Raw genomic sequence first — 11,279 nt, forward strand, 5'->3', positions numbered from 1 at the left:
CTTCACAACCTTGGGTTCTCTTCTGTCTCGGTCTTGGTGGCTGATGATATAGCTGTGTCTCATCTGGGGACGAGTTCTCTATAGTAACTTATTCTATGTATTTTGATAATTTGTGGCTTTCCGGGTTAGCTTCCATCCACTGCCAAAAGAGGTTGCTGATTTCTGGGCAGATCCTCTATGCTGCTAAATGGTCTCAGTTCTATACCCGAGCTGAGCCTAGCAAGAGCAAGTCCATTTGCAATCATCTCTGCCGTGGTACTTCCTTCTGAGCTCCTTTCGAAGGATGCACCTCCTTCCAGGTTACATTTGTTAATATGCAAATGGACTCTTCTTTAAAATGGCCCACACCACTCTCCAAGGGCTTCTAGGAAGGACAGTTCTAGGGGTTGAATGGCATGTTAATTCTCATCCACAAATTAATTTTGTCTCTCTGTATTTTAAGGGTGTGCAAGACTTATTTAATTTGAAATAAATATAATTATAGAAATGAATGGGCTATCAAAAATTTAAACATATGATCCATCAACATTGGCATGACGTGAATGGCTGGTTATTCTAAATAAAACGGGTCTTTGGCAATATGGAATTCAATTCCCCCCGCAGTGTGTCTCATTTCATCTTGACGTCTGGGCTAATGCTGAATTACAGTCCTTAACTTCCAGATCCGAGCTTAATTTCTAACTAGGAGGTTAACGAAAATAGCCCTCCAGCTGTGGGCTTCTGGAAGCTCTTAGCAAGAGGGACTCAAAGGTAGAACAAATCCACCTTTGCACAGGCTCGTGCTGGGTGTAAGGGTAAAGGCTAGTACATGCTAGGGACCAGGTGTTTCTAGGTACCCTGACTGTGGAGTATAACTGAGCTTCAGACAGTGGAGAGGAGACAATAGTTCCCCGCCCCCCCCATCGAAGATACCTGTGTGAAGATGAATAGGCTCAACTATTGTGTCATTCAGCCTGCATTAGCCAGTCACGGAGGGCACTTATCCATTATACTGGCCCTCCCTTTGAATTAGGATCCTAATTCAAGAAGAGACTAAGAGAAGCAACGTTCTCAATGTGATCTATGGGAAAAAAAACATTACAGAGTAGCTGGAGGAGATGGATCAGTAGGTAACGTGTCTGGCATGCAAGGATGAGGACCTTAGTTCAATCTTCAGGTACCCATGTAACAAAAATTCATGTACGGTGGTACATACTTACAATTCCAACACTGGGCAGGTGGAGACAGGAAGATCCCTAGTGCTCTCTGGCCAGTCAGCATAGCCAAATCTGAGTTCTATATAGCAGTGAGATATCTTGCCTCTCAAAGATAAGGTGGGTGGCACTTGAGGAATGACAAGACACAAGGCTCTGTGCATATATGTGCATGCGTGCCTACGCACACACAAGCACCCACATGTATGTAAACATATGCCCAAACCCAGAGCTCCAGAAGTGGCATGTAGATATTCTGAGAGTGAACAAAAGACACATAATTTGCCACCCTGAGTACCTGGCAAAAGTTCTTCATCAAAAACAAGGTGTCCCAAAGAGGCTGTCACTTCAACAAAAGCAGTGAGTGGCATCACATACCAGCACTGACTTCCAGGTCATGGCCGACCTGTGCTATTACACAGAAGACAGAAGTTGGTGCCCCATACTCCCACATCCTGTCAAAGTCACGAACTACAACATAGAGAATCTGCCTCCTCGCTTCATCCACCTGATGTACAAGGAGATGACCATACCTACTACAGACCCACCTGATGGCATTAAAGTCTTCCCGAATGAGGAGGATGTCACTAACCTGCAGGTTAGCATGAAAAGCCCTAAGGGGACCCTGTATGATGGAAGCCTGTTCTATAGAAGTTCCTATTGGACAAGGACTGCCTGCCTCATATCCAAGGGCTACTTCTTGACCAAGATCTTCTAACCATATGTGGGTGTCAATAGTGAGAGCTGTGTCAACATGTTCAAGAGGGACTGGACAACTGAGCTGGCCATTGAACATGTGCTGCTGACCAAGTGCCTGGCAATGCATCTAACCCAGGGTCTGCACTCGACCAGGAGTCAGGCTGCCTGCTTTTGGAGAACTATGAAGGTCTGCTGCCAGGCCCCCAGACACATGAGGGTCAGGTCAGCAGGAGAGCTGAGGCTACCTGGGACCTGGCTATTGGCTCTACAATGGCTCCACTGACCCCATGATCCTGGGTGGCTCAGGAAATGCTGAAGATCCCATGGTCAAGAAGTACGCAGGCAAGAAGGATGAGAAGCTGGCAGCCAAGAAAAGGTTGGACAAGAAGTAGGCACTGGGGAGGCTGTGATGGGCTCTTATCCATCCTTCCTTCTGTTCTGTACCCTCGCACTCTGTCTCTAAGCTATTTAAATTATGGCTGTGGTGGGGGAGGGACTGGGGAGGCACCAGGACCTGGCTTTTTAAATAAAGTTGAAAGAGAAAAGAAGGAGGAGGAGGAAGAGGGGAAGGACAAAGAGGGGGAGGAGGAAGAAGGGGAGGAATGAAAATCTAGACGAGAATAGGCCTCCTGTGCTGGTAGCAGTATGCTTTTTTCCTGCCTGACACACTGTTGGCACATCAGGGCAGGATGAGAAAGTGACACTCGGGCTCGAGGACAATTGGTTCCATGGATGTAGGACTCATTTGACCCTTGAAAAACCGAATGACACAGCAGAAAGAAAGATAAGAGGACTTCCCCGGTGGTAGAAAGATCTGCATCTTACTTGAGGTATTGGTTATACAGGTGTACACACCCTCGAGTGGCAAAAGTAACATTTCAGATCTGCACAATTGGCCATCAGTGAATTCTGCCAGAAGCAAAGGCATGCAAATGACCAAATCAAACAATAACAACAGCAAATGGGAGGCAGAGAATGTTCCCGGGCCTTTGAGCAGAGGCCTCTGGGTAAACTGAACTATTTCTGTCAGAGCTAAGTTGGGAGAAAACCATGAACGTCTTGTATACATGTTTTATTTGAGATGTGATAACTGAGAAACCTGCCAGTCAGTCAGCTTCATGTTTTGTTTTTAGAGAGGGAGGTTGGGGTGGGGGGAGAGGATGAAGCTGGGTGGGTAGGAAGGTAAGGAGGATCTGGGAGGAGTTGGGAGAGGAGAAGGAATATGATCAACATACATTGTATGAAGTACATTTAAATAAGAAGTGTGGACAGCACATTCTATGGGCTGGGGTCTTAGATCGAGTAAACAGGAGAATATTAGCCAGGGACTGACACTCACCTTTGTACAGCAGTTTGAATGAGAATGACACCCTCCCCCCCCCAGCAAAGACTCATATGTTTGAATATTTAGTTCTCAGTTGGTGAAACTCTTTGGGAAGGATGAGGATATATACCCTTGTTGGAGGAGCTGTGTCACTGGGGGAGACCTTAGAGGTTTAAAAGACTCACACCATTTCCAGTCTCTCCCTGTCTCTCCCTGTCTCTGTCTCTGTCTCTCTCTCTCTGGGTCTTTCCTGCCCATTGTATTTGCAGTGGAGCTTTGTGATTGGGCAGTAGAAGAGGTAGGCGGAACTAGGAGTTGGGAGGAGGAAGGAGAGAGAAAGGAGAAGGATGAAAAGGAGAAGAGAGAGGAGAAGCAAGATGGAGGCAGGAGTCTCTAGGAGTCTCAGGTAGTATTCATGTCAAAAGGTTAGATATTGGGTTAACAATTCTGATTGTGTGAGCATCTTGTGTATTGAACATTTGCTAATATATAAATCCATTGGTTAATCTTTAAGAATTAAGAGCCTCATTTCTACCAGGTATGGGAATTGTTATATCTACTACATGGGGGTGGCCCTTGACCCATACTTAGAGCCATAGACTCCACAGAGCTGACTGGCAGCGATAGCAGCCGCGCTAACATCTCGTCGAGCCAGGGCTGCCTCTAGTGCAGGAACATGGTCATGACAGAGAACTAGATGGAGCTGCCCCATGTTTTCAAATATCTCCCGCTACATCTCTCTCTTTGCCTCATACTTGCCAATCAAGCTGTGAATTCTCAGCTATCATTACAGACTCTAACACTCTGAAATCACAAGCCTCAAATTAGATGCTTTCTTTCATATATTGCCTTGGGCATGGTGTTTTATCACAGTTCTGTGAGGGTTAACAGGATACACTCGATCAGATCCTGGATCCTAAGATGGGCATGTCTGTGAGGGATAACAGATTAGGTGGATGAGGTGGGATGGCTCACATTAGCTGTCAGTGGCAGCATCCATTGGCCTGGGGTCCTAGACTGAATAAAAAGGAGACAGTGATCTGAGCCCCAGCATCTTTCTCTCTGCTTCCTGACTGAGGACGCCATGTGAGCGGCTGCTTCACTTTCCTGCTGCGGTGCCTTCCTCACCATGATGAACTGTGCCCTTAGACTTCGAGCCAGAATAAACCCTTCTTCTTTCTGTAAGTTACCTCTGTCAGGGTACTTTATCACAGCAGCAAGAACAAAAAATAACTAATAAGGTTCCTAAGAATCTCTGGCCATAAGATTTTTGCCAACTGGTCTACCCAGAACCTTGCTTCTTTTTAAAGATGTGGCCAATCTAGGCTATCAATCGACTCTCACTGAACTCAGGGGCAAAAGTTCCACAAGCCTGTCCAATGTCTGCATGTTATCCACGAGGCAGGCATAGCCTTTTTGCACATAGAACACTAAACAGCACTTGTGTTTGGGGCTGTTTTAAAGGCCCAAAGTACCATGGCGAGCAGAAAAATGCAAAAATGAACTGTAAGGATTCTTGTTTGTAGGCGAACAAGAAGGCCTTGTTCTGCTTCAAGAGGGAACATGATCTTCTTGTGATTCAAGTTTTCTTTTGCCATTGATGTGTACGTTGGCAAAGGACCACCATCATGGGTATCGGTGGTGACATAGGAATGTCAGTGAGTGAGGAATGACATAGGAGGGCCAGTGAGAGATTTTATCTTTTTAAAAAGTTTACAAACAAACAAAACTAGGTGGAGAGCCCTGGGGAAAAGTAGCCAAGGTTGTCTTCTACCCTCCACATAGGCCCAAGCACACATATAAGTGTACCCGCGCACACATGATCATATATATACACGAGCTGGACATGGTGGGACATGCCTGTCATCCTAGCACTTGAGATACACAGGCAAGAAGATCAGGAGTTCAAGGCCAGACTGGGCCACATTAGACCTTGTCTCAACAAACAAACAAAACCCAGGCAGCTAAAAACAACCCCAAACCTCATGTGTGTATTTTTTTTAATCTTGGAGGCTAGAAGTCTGAACTCATTTTCACTGAGCTAAATGTGTCAGCAAGGCTGGTTCCTTCTGGAGGAACTAGAAGGTTCTAGAAAAGAACACAGTCCTGTTCTTCTCCAGTGTCTGTAGGCCACCTTTCTTCTTTGGCCAGTGATCCTACTATAATATATTCCTTCAATGCCCCTTGCCCCAGAGGTCATGATAAAGGTCTATAGAGTTCCTAGAATCATGCTATTGGGAGGTGGTGGGAAGCTAAGAAGTATGAGTCTTACGGACGGTTTTTAGGTCAGTGGAGCAAGCTCTTGAAGGGGATTGTGGGACCTCAGGCTGTTTCTTTCTTCTGCTTTAGTATCTTCCCTGCCTCGTCCTCTTCCCATGATATATGTTGCTTCTCCATAGCTGCAAAAGCCATGGAGCCAACAGACAATGGACTTGAACAGCTCATGTGAGCCCAAACAAGCCTTTTCTTTTTGTAAGTTGATTTGTATCAAGTGTCTGTTAGAGTCACAGAGAGCTGACAGACACAGGCTTCTATCTCTCATCACTTCAATGACTTGTTTCTTCTGTCCCATCTCCAGATACCCCGTCACACTCTGCCATCCTTCCTTCCATAACACTCTTCCATAGGCGCGTGTTATGACAGCTACAGCCTGTCTAGTTAATCCAAAGACACAAACCTTATTTGAACTGATTTTGCAATATCACTTTTTCTTTTCATTTTTACTTTGGGTGAGTGTGCATGTGTGTTTATGTCTACGCATTTGTGTGGGCTTGAGTGTGAGGCCAGGGGTCCCTCTCAGGTGCTGTTTCTTAAATCCCATGTAAACTGTGTTTTGAGGTAGGGTCTCTCACTGTCTTGGGAACTCATCAAGTAGACTAGGCTAGCACATTTGTGTCCCAGGGATCTGCCTGTGTCTGTGGGAGTTTCAAGCCTACATCTCATACCTGGTTTCAAAGTCCTTCTACATATGGTAATGTTCACTGGTGTTTGAGAGGAGATTATGGGTAAATGGGAGAGAATAATTCCCAATCTGTGTGGTGGTGGGAGGTGTCTGTGTGTACATCTATGCATACACATAGTTGGTTTTGGTTTTTAATTAATGAGAATAGGTTTCTAAATCTCCATCTTGTCCCTTAAGCCAGTGGTTCTCAACCTGTGGGTTGGGACCCCCTAGGGAGTCAACTGGCCCTTTCTCAGGGGTCACATATCCGGTATCCTGCATGTCAGATATTTACATTATGATTCATAACAGTAGCAACATTAAGTTTGAAGTAGCAACAAGAAAACTTTGTGGTTGGGGGTCAGCACAACGCAAGGAACTGCATTAAGGGTTTCAGCATTGGGAAGGCTGAGAACCACTGCCGTAAGTGTTTCAGAGTGTCCTAAGAATAGAGCTTTCTCCATCACCACTGGTATGGTTTGTAGGAAGTTTAAGGGTGTTTCCCAAGGCTTCCTCTGTTGAAATTTAACCTCCAGATGGGTGTGAAGATACCAGGAAGAGCAATCTAGTTACAGCGCTTTGCGAGGAGGGATGGGAGTAGGGGGTGGGGGTGGGATTGAGGAGGTACTTCCAGGTGGTTAGTGTTAGATAAGGTTCTCAGGCTCAATTCGCTGACTGGATGTTGGTGGCTTTAAAAAATGGGGGAGGAGCTTAGGAGTCTGCTCCATTGGCAAGGTGCTTGCCAATAAAGCATGAAGCATAAAGCACAGCATAAAGCACAGCATAAAGCATGAAGACCTGAATTCAAGCCCAGGATCTATGTAAGAATAGGGCATGGGGGCACATAGCTATAATTCTGGTGCTGGAGAGGCAGAGGCAGGAGGATCTCTAGGACCTCCTGACCAGCCAGCCAGTCTAGCCAGATGAACAAGCTCCAGGTTCAGTGAGAGACTTTATCTCAAAAAATAAGATGGAGGCCTGGAGACGTGGCTCAGTGGGTAAGGGCACTTGCCTGGCGACCTGAGTTCCATCCCTGGAACCCATGTACAGGTGGAAGTAGGAAACTTACTTTGCAAAGTTGACCTCAACATACACAGTGTGGCATATGTCATACACATAGATACACATAATACATACATACATACATACATACATACATACATACACATACTGCCCATCCTGTTTTTGCCTGAATGAATCACAGCAGTTATGAGGTGGTGGCTGCTCAGCTCAGGTGTCTGCTCTGCCTTTTCCAGACAACATTACGCATTCTGCTGTAAAGAAGACACCCCACCCCCATTTAGTTATTTGTTTGCATTTTTATTATCTGCAGAAACCATGAAGTAACAGGCTTCTCACCTTGTACCTATTGGTATTTTAAAGTTAATTATTATTAGTAAGCATGTGTGTTATATGTTTGTATCCCCAAGCGCATACCATAGACCACATATGGAGGTCAGAGGCCAACTTAATGGGAGCTGGTTCTCTCCTTTCACCTTTACGTGAGTCCTGGGTATCGAACTCAGGAAGCCAAACCTGTGTGGCAAGCACCTGTACCTGTTGAGCTGTCTCGTTGGCCCCTACTGACATTTGAACCAAAGAGTTCTTTGCTTTGGGAATGGTCTGGTCACAGCCCTTTCTTATTCTTACTGGGTGTCAGTAGCCTGTTTCCTCTCCAGTTCATACCACATATGGACATTGCCACTGTCACCTGAAGAGAGGTGAAGGTTCTTGTTTGTTCTGATTTTGTCCATTCATTTTCAGGCTCAGGTCCCTATTTTGGCAAGCAGGAGCCCTTTAGGGTGCCCCCTCACCCTCATAGAGGCCTCTTCAATTTTTTCCAACCCTTCCTCACTTCCTGAATCAACAATACCATCTAGGCCTAGTGTGTTGGCTACTTTTATGTCAACTTGATCTAGGCTAAAGTCATTTGAAAGGAGGGAACCTCAATATAAAAAAATGTCTCTGTAAGATCAGGCTGTAGGCAAGCTTGTAAGGCATTTTCTTAATTAGCAATTGATGGGGGAGAGCCCAGCCCACTGTGGGTGGAGCCATCCCTAGGCTGGCAGAGGCAGAGGCAGAGGCAGAGGCAGAGGCAGAGGCAGAGGCAGAGGCAGAGGCAGAGGCAGAGGCAGAGGCAGAGGCAGAGGCAGAGGCAGAGGCAGAGGCAGATCAGGAGCAAGCCAGCCAACAGCACTCCTCCATGGCCTCTGCATCAAGTTCTGCTTCAGGTCCCAGTCTGGTTTGCATTCCTGCATTAGTGTCCCTCAGTGGACAGGAGGAAATAAGTAAACCAAATACTCTTTCCTCTCCAGGTTGCTTCCCGTCACAGTGTTCCATCACAGCAGTGGTGACCCTAACTAGGACACTTAGTTCACAGCTGCCTTGCTCATCTTTGGCCTTGGCTACTTGTCCATGTTAGTATGACTGACTCAGCCATATTAACAAAGCTGTATGGAACATAAAATGGTGTGTGTGTTTGTGTGTGTGTGTGCGCGCGCACGTGTGCGTGTGCATATGAGCATTCACGTGGAGATCAGAGGTTAAGTGTTATTCCTTACGTTCTGTCTACTTGTTGTTTTTTTCAGTGAGAGTGACTGAGTCTCTCACTGGCCTAAGCCCTCAGGTATGCTGGGCTGGCTGACCAGTGAGCACCAGGGATCCATTTCTTCTCCATTTTTAACATGAGTGTGTGTGGGGGTTGAACTCAGATCCTCATGCCTGCAAGGCAAGCACTTTACTATTACTATTACTAGCCATTTCCGTAGTCCAAAGAAAGAATCTTAAAGTATATAGAAGCATGCTCAGTACTGACCTGCCCGCCCCTCCTGTCTCACCTCACATCCTACTCCTGCTCCTACTTCCTGCCTGTGTCAGATCCTCTTCTTATGAGGGCGGCACAGGAGCCAGGCCTGGCGGAAGTGGTGAGCTCAGAAGCAGAGCGTTTACTGTTTCTATTTTAGACTTGATCCAAACTCCATGAACATGGGTTAAAAATCCCCCTCCTTCATAATGGGAAGGAACCCCATAAAATTATTGGTAAATGTCACCTGCAAATTTAGCATGTATATGACACAAGTATGACTCTGCTTATGAGATATCTCTCTCTCTCTCTCTCTATCTATCTATCTATCTATCTATCTATCTATCTCATGTGTTTGTGTGTCTAGGTGCATAGGTTCAGGTGTGTATATATGTGTGCATGTACATGTGGCGGCAGGAGGACAACCTTGGCTGTAATTCCTGAGACGCTAGCCACTTTGTGGTTATTATTAATATTATTTCTTTACATTGTGTGTGTGTGTATGTGTGCACGTGTGTATACACGTGTGTGTATTTTGTCCATAGCATGTGTGGGGAGGTCAGAGGACAACTCAAGGGTATTGATTCTGTTCATTTATCAGTGGATTCTGGGGACTGGACTCAGATGGTGGCTTCATTGTAATTAACTTTACTCACTGAGATATTTTGCTTGCTCCTTAAAATGGTTTTAAATTTTTCATTAATGTGTGTGTGTGTGTGTGTATGTGTGTGCCTGTGTGTGTATGTATACATGTGTGTGCCTGTGTGTATGCATACATGTGTGTGCTTGTACGTGTGCCAGTCACAGTTTATTTGTAGAGATTCAAGGACAACTTTCAGGACTCAGTCCTCTCCTTTCACTAAGGAATCCAGGGCTCAAACTTCAGTCCCCAGTCTTGTACCACAGTGCACTGACTCCTGAGATGTTGCCATCTAATATGTTTGCGTGAGACAGGGCTTGGCTAGGCTGGCTAGCTGGCAAGCCCCAGGGATCCCCTTGTCCCTGCCTCCCCAGCTCTGGGATCACAAGTGTACATTCCCAAGTGGGTTCTGGGGATCTAACTTTGGTTCCTATGCTTACAAGGCAAGTGCTCTACTGAGTGAACCTTCCACACTCCAGGCCTGCTTTTCATTGTTTAGGGACAAGGTCTCTTGTAGCTCAGGCTGGCTTTGAACTTGCTGGTTAGCTAAGGTTGGCCTTGAACTCCTGTCCTCGTGTCTCAGCCTCCCAAGGGCTCAGATCTTGTCCTCTGTCCTCAAATACACCGGAAGCCCCAAGGCAAGCCTCAAGCTGAAGCCCTACCAGGCCGATGCTAACTGCCTCATGCCGTGCTGAAGCCTCTGGGTGCTCATGGCTGCTTGGCCTAACTCTGCCTTACATCTTGTTCCCACCCACTGAGCCTTCAGGCCTGCAGTAAGGCAGGTTGGTGGTCCCAGTGCTCAAGCCATGGGAGATTTAATCTGCTTTATTGAATTTTCAGATTCTCAAATCAATAGCTATAATAATGCCCAGCAGACAGAAAATCCCGCTCCAGGTATTTTTGGCCAACACAGCTGATATATACACACACTGGGTTTCCCTTGACAGCATCAAATAGCTTAATAAGTCTTTAGGCGAAGCAGTCTATAACCATAGGCAGCTAGTACAGGGCCAGGAAGCCATCCACTGCTGCCTGCCAAGGCCAAGTTCCCAGCCCAGGGAAGGCAGGAGGACCCACAAGGGTGTGGGACTTTATGTGCAGCATGCATGGGTTTGAATAGACTCTGGTGCCAGTTGTCATTTGTGATAATAGTGACAAGATTTTCCCGTGTTACATTGCCCATTTATATACCAGCCTGGTTCCACTGCCCAACCCTGTCAATCACTGACCACTCCAGGGATGGTCTGGGAGACACAACTGGGTGGCATTGCTGGCTCATAAGAGTCAGGAGGTAAGGGAAACATGCAAGACCCCTCCCTAAGATTATATAAGTATAAACATTGGAGGGGGGTCTCAGTGGGTGTCTTAGTTAGGGGTTTCTATTCTGTGCTAAAATACCATGACCAAAAGCAACCTGTGGGAGAAAGGCTTTATTTCATTTAATAATTCTCAAGTCATATTCCACCACTGAGGGAAGTCAGGAGTGAAACCTGGAGGCAGAAACTGAAGCGGAGGCCATGGAAGAGTGCTGCTTCCCGGCCTGCTCCCCAAGACTTGCTCAACAGCATTCTTATGCAACTCAGGACTGCCTGCCCTGGAGTGGCATCACCAACAATAGGCTGGGCCCTTCCACATCAATCATTAATTAAGAAAATGTACAACAGGCTGGCCCACAGGCT

At 46.3% G+C, this 11,279-nt stretch overlaps 1 pseudogene; it reads left to right on the forward strand.

Moving 5' to 3' along the window:
* Positions 1-1,590: 1,590 nt before the first annotated feature.
* LOC117716433 (ubiquitin-conjugating enzyme E2 S-A pseudogene) lies at positions 1,591-2,302 on the forward strand (annotated as a pseudogene).
* The last annotated feature ends 8,977 nt before the right edge of the window (positions 2,303-11,279 follow it).

The sequence above is a fragment of the Arvicanthis niloticus genome, chromosome 10 (genome assembly GCF_011762505.2).
Source record: "Arvicanthis niloticus isolate mArvNil1 chromosome 10, mArvNil1.pat.X, whole genome shotgun sequence".
NCBI lineage: Eukaryota > Metazoa > Chordata > Mammalia > Rodentia > Muridae > Arvicanthis > Arvicanthis niloticus.